Below are 6,082 nucleotides of genomic sequence, written 5' to 3'. Positions count from 1 at the left end.
GGATTAGGGCTGTTGGCTGTCTGCTGCATAAACGAGGTTCCCAATTGGAGATGGTTGTATCAGTCGTCATTTCAGTGGAGCTACTGCTGCTAGCCTGCCCATGCCAAGAGTTTATAATTTTTACAGTCCAGGCTTTGGGAATTTAGATATTTGCTTCAGGTAGCTCTACTGCTGAGTGAAGAAGGCCAGATGTCATACAGGCAGCTGGTCTGCAGACATCGCCCTCATCAACACGCACTGGAACCATTCATGTGAAGCACTGGCCGTGTACGTTCGCCTGGTCAGTGTAGTCACATCCAGGAATAAATGCAAGGAAATCTTTGACTCTGAGCCAGATCTAGCCAACTGTAAAACATTCTTCCAGGGACTATTTCTCTTGGGACTTGCTCCCCCTACATGCTTCCAAAAACTAAGCAGAAAGTAGCCATTCCTTTTGGAAAATCATGCTTGCCCTGGTAACTTGCAGAGACTGACCGTTTTGTGGCCGATGGGTGGGAACCACGCAAGTGTTCTCCAGAACAGGGTCAATGCGAGAAGCTTGTGTGCAGCTTCCTCTTCAGTGAGGTCCTCCTCATTTCTGTCCCATTGCCCCAGAACTCTCCTTCCTACTTTGTCCCAGTGGGAGTTTGGATTAAGGGTAAGGAGGTTGGTTTTCAACACGGAGCACTTGGAGGTGAGGAGGGTCTCACTGCTGATCGGTGGGGAGCTCAAAAACTCTCCCCAGTTATGCCCTCGGGTTTGGGGCTGTCTGGTAGGAGATGCCCCTCTCGCTGTGCATCTCAACAGGCCCTCAACCTGTGGGCTGTGTTTAGGGACAGACAGGAGCACAAAAGCAGCACAGGGGAGTGAAACTGCAGCCAGCCCCAAGACTCGCTTGGTGCCCCCAGCCTAGTCCGCGTACCCATAGCGAGGGTGGCACTTTTACTGCTCTTCCAGGCCTCCAACTCTCCGCACCTCTCTGTTCTCCTCTGGTCCTCACAGGTGCCCTTCCCCACCCCCGGGAGGCCCTCCTTCAAGCTGTGGAAGAAGAGTTGGGGTGTGGATGTGGGGACATTCTGTGCTCCCCGACTTACTTGCTGGCAGAGTCGTTCCAGGACGGCTCTCTCCGTCTCTCGCCTGTTTCACAGTGGCCCCAGGGGAGTTTGTCACTAGACTGAGAGCAGAAAGACTATGGTCGAAGAGAAGGGACACGGGGAGTGGCAAAGACATCAGCTATGAGCAGGTCTCAAACACAGACCGAAGGGCTATTTGCCCTCTGCTATGTCTTGCATCTAGACATCCCCTCAAGGCTTTAGAGGTGGCTGGGTTTGGGGTGTGTGATGCTGGGTTTCAGGGTGCCCCACCCTGGCGGTGGGTACTACCTGCCCTTTGGGATCTAGGGAGCATGTCTTAGTTACTTTTTTTACATTCCTGAGACAAAATACCTGCCACACAAAACTAAAGAAGGAAAGGTTTATGTAGCTCAGTTTGTGGAGGTTTCAGTCTGTAATCAGCTAGCTCCAAGGCAGGGTGACACGGCACAGGGGGCAACAGTTCATGGTGGCAGAAGCAGAAGACAAAAGCAGAGTAAAAAGTGGGAAAAGGTGGGGGGGAGAAAGAGAGAGACAGAAAGAAAGAGAGAGACAGACAGACAGACCGACCAACTGACAACTGAAACTCTTTCCCTCTCTTACACTGTATGCAGGCTACCCACCATAGGCTGAGAGCAGGACTCACACAGCTAATCCCAGCATGGGACAATGGACCACTTACCAACTCTAGCTTCAGCTGCCTCCAAAAAGCCCACCCCCATGACCAAATGAAGCTTTTGGGGGACATCTAGACCCAAACCAGAAAGAAGCTGCTGCCGTCGTTGCTGGTGCTGGGGCTGCTCTGTGCAGCTTCATTGCTACACTGCTTCGCTGCCTTCTGTCTGCCCTGCTTTGCCGTGGGCTGTTCTTCCCCTGCGACGTCCCTCTGCTGTGCCACCTGCCTCGGACCCAGCTGACTATGGACTGAAACCTCTACCAACTCTGAGCCAAAGTAAACCTTTCCTCTTTCAACTTTGGGTATTGGGTATCTTTGGCTCAGCAATGAGAAAAATATCTAAGACACCCCTGATGGTTGCCCTGGGTACCCATGGACATCACCAGAGGAAACATGACGTAGGCTGCTCCAGGTGGGCATCTCTGGAAAAGTGACCCTGGAGGGAGCAGATGTTAAAGCCTATGTCTCAGAGCATCCAACCTACAATGTTAGGAAGCCAGAAGTTGGGGACAGACCTATGGCTCACCACGACTTAGTGATTTCACGCACAAGGACAAATCTTGGCAGTCTTGGCTTGCAAAATAGGAATCAACACTACCACTCATTTTTATAGTAGAAGAAACAGTGGCTCCAAAGTCAACTGTGAGTAATGTTGCCAAATGCACAGGACACCCTGCGTGTGTCACTAGATGAGGTCACCTCTAAGTCGGAGAAGGTGACTCATGACCCTAAATTGTTCAAAACTATTTCCAAAACCCACTGAAGGGTCCTTCGCAGGACCACTGAGACAGGCAGCAGGCAGTGGTAGACAGTCTGAATGGAGTCTCCATAATTCCCAAAAGGTAGTTTGAAATTCTCAGAGAAGCTAAACTTGCCCAAAGAAGGAAAGAACTCTAGAACTCATAATTCTCAGTGCAAGGATTGAAGAACTTCTGACAAGCACGGAGCAGCCCCAGGGGAAGGTGAGGGACTGAGTGTCTTGTCCGAGACGTTTGCACTCGTGCTTCTGTCTGGTCGTCGGGAGCTGTCCTCAGCCCCTCAAGTAGTGCCCGCTGCCTTCCCTCTTCCTCTCCTCCGCGGCCTCTCTAGGACTCTGCTTCCGCGACAGCCACCCCAGTTCATCATTAGACAGTTATGTCTAATTTGATTGTCTGATGTCATCCTAACCCCAAACTAAAGAACAGGGACTTCGCTTTGTTCAGAACTGCACCCCTGATGCGTCCCCAGCTCCATAATATCATACACACGACAGCACTGAGGTTTTGCAGCGGCCCCTCTCCTTGCCTGCTCTAGCTCCCTTCTTCTATCTCCTGGTGAACCCATGCTTGTGTTTATCACAATCCTGCTTGTGTCACCGCCCCAAAGCACTTTCTCACAGCGGGAAACACAGGCTCCTTTCCCTGTCCCAGGTGGCCAGTACTCAGGATACATTGTTTACAATACTCTCATGACCATTAGAGAGCGAGGTCCTGCAGGCCAGAGGCTGGGTCCTATTTATTTTTAGATTCCCAGTGCCCAGTGGTGTCTGGGAAGTGAGGGATCTTATAATTTTCAGCCTTCTCACCCAGGAGGTACAGTCAGAAGTGGTGCCAAGCTGACAGTCATGCAGCATACCTGTGATACCCTCAGGTAACATCTGTGTCACCTGCTTCCCTTTCCTCTAGGGAACTCTACTTGTTCACTGTTGTGGTCCAAACGGAGCTTGCCAGGCCACCATGGTGTAAGCTCGGGGAGCCAAAACCCTTCCCCTGTTATTTCTCCCAATCTCGAGAGACAGTGGTTCTCTTCTCCTGATGGTCCTAAGGGGAAGGCAGCAGCTAAGCTTCTTCCCCACCTGGAGAACACAGTGCCCTCTAGAGAGAGTTCTGACCTAACAGTGTGTCTTGTTCCTTGAGTTCCAGCCCTGATCTTTCAGTGGCTTGGTGACCAAGCCAGTCCTCTTCCTTCTGGCCAAAGCCAGTTTAAGATGGAGGACTTGCTGCAACTTTGGCAACTAGAGAAGCTCGGCCTCTCTGCCCTGTTGGTCTTCTGCTCCACCCTTTCCCCATGTGGCACTTAGATGCCTCTCCTAGAACAAATCATACAGAAGTTCCAAGAGGAAGATTTCCAGTCATGAGATGGCACAGCCATGCTGATTCTGCCCTAAAATGCAAGAACAGAAGCTGGTTTGCTCCTGTGAACATCTTTATGGAAAAGCCTGTTATGGTGCTGCATGGGTTTGGGGACATTAGCGATTGGTGTAAGGTAATCTAAGCAAATGAAGAAACAGAGAGGCCGAGCTTCTCTAAAGAAACAGAGCAATTGCAAGAGACACTAAGAGATACTTTGCGGGGATCCAACCCATACAAAGGGGGACAGGGAAGAGGAAAGATGGAATGAAAAGAAAGAAATCTGGGGTCAGGAGGACCAAGCTGCTGGCTCAGTAATTATGTTTATTGGTTCTAAGGTTATATACAGAAAGTTCTGAACATGTGCCCAACATTTGCCCTAGTTAGCTCTGAGCCTTCCCTGTTTCCCTGGGAATGGAACAGACTATCACGGCCCAGCTGATGAACAGGAGACCACACGTTCCAGAGCCCTGGGCATGGAGGTGGGCCCTTGCTCAAACCCGAGGGATGCAGCAGAGCCCATTGCCCAGTCTGCAGGTCAGGGAAGCTGTGCACATTGCCGCATCTACTCCCTCATGATTGTTCATTCCAGGATCTGGTCTCCAACAGTACTTAAGAAAGGAACCTGTGCATCTTTCTGTGGAAATACCTAACAGGGGTGACACCAGTGCCCCTGAAGGGCCTTGAGGGCCAGGGCCAGGGCTGGAGGCTCCAGGGCCTTCCTGGAGGGCTTCAGCAGCAGCCTCCAAGGCTGTGGTGTGTTAGGGCCGAGTCTGCAGGGCTTTAGGGGGTGGGGTGGTGTCAGCCCAAGGACGCAGAGCAGATCCCTGCCACCACATGGGGCCGGCTGGTCGGGGCATGAAGGTCACGTCTCTGGAGGACATTCATCTCTTCTCCCAGCCCACCAAGGAGTCTGAGATTATCGACTTGTTTCTAGGTGCATCCGCAAAGATGATCCTGCCGGTATGGAAACAAACTCATGCCGGCCAGCAGGCCACGTTCAAGGCATCTGTAGCCACTAGGAACGCCAATGGTCACACTGGTCTGGGTCTAGAGTGCTTCCAGGAAGTAGCCATTGGCATCTGGGGGCAGTGATTCCAGCCAAACGCTCCGTTGTTCCTTGCAGAGAGGCGACTGGGGGAACAAGCTCAGCAAGCCCCACAGCACACCTCGCACCCTGCAAGATGAGGGGCTGCTACGGCTTTGTGCTGGCGCTAGGCCCTGCCCCCAGGCCCTGTCTCAGCCCCTGTGCCCAAGAAGCTGCTCTGGTGACTGCTAGGCCTCTGCCCGGGCTGCACTGCCATGGCTGATGTCATCTCCCACACCTCCGGCTACCAAATCCCTGGCCTCTGGAATGGGATAGTGTTGCCACGTCCCCCTACCAGGAACTCGCTGACTGTCCCATAAAAACCCACAATAAGGTCTCCATCCAGAGGACTCAGGCTCCAGCAGTGGCCACGGCGTGGGGCTTTTCCACAAGGAAAATAAAGTGAATGAAAGGCGGGGGGGGGGGTGCAATCACAACAGGCCTCTCTGCCAGCAGCAAGCAGTGCTTACAGGTGTATTAATTAACATTGAATTTTAGGATTAACACAAAATTGGTACAACTATGTTAGAAAGGTGGGGCGGTAAGAGTAGTAATAGTGTCACCTAAATAAGAGGAAATCAACAGATAATATCTAACTTGGATAGAGAATCACAGACCCGGAAACTTGGAAGCAAGTAGAAATAGTTTAAAAAGCTGGATTATCTCTGGATATTAGGATGGTGGGGTTGGGGGTGGGGTGGGGTGGGGTGCCATGAAAATACTATTGTTTTTGTTACAAGCTTTTTGGTATGACTCGATCTTTTAGATGTACATTTGTTCCTTTGGTAGGTAAAAATTAGTTAAAAATAAAATCATGTTGAAAGGGGATCGAGCTATCAGTCTGCTCAGGGGCCCTGGTCCCACCCAGCTCTGCTCTTCTGCGCTGCCGGTTGAGGATGCGCTCAGGGCCGGGTCAGAGGACCAGCCACACGGCGCTCTGCACGCAGCACCAGGGAGCTCGGCTTCCACAGCAAGGGCCCCGACACCTTCTGCGACCTGCAGGAGTGGAGTCGCAGGGTCAGACATGCTCTCCAGGCATTGGTTTGTGAGATGACCCAGGCAGCCTAGGAAGGACTCTTCCGTCCCCCTTCAACATTTTACTATGAAAACTTTAAATGTTTTATCGGTTACTAATTAGAAA

Source organism: Octodon degus, unplaced genomic scaffold (genome assembly GCF_000260255.1).
Source record: "Octodon degus isolate 3935 unplaced genomic scaffold, OctDeg1.0 scaffold00020, whole genome shotgun sequence".
Taxonomy (NCBI): domain Eukaryota; kingdom Metazoa; phylum Chordata; class Mammalia; order Rodentia; family Octodontidae; genus Octodon; species Octodon degus.
The sequence above is the reverse complement of the archived record's forward strand: the minus strand, read 5'-3'. Positions refer to the sequence as shown.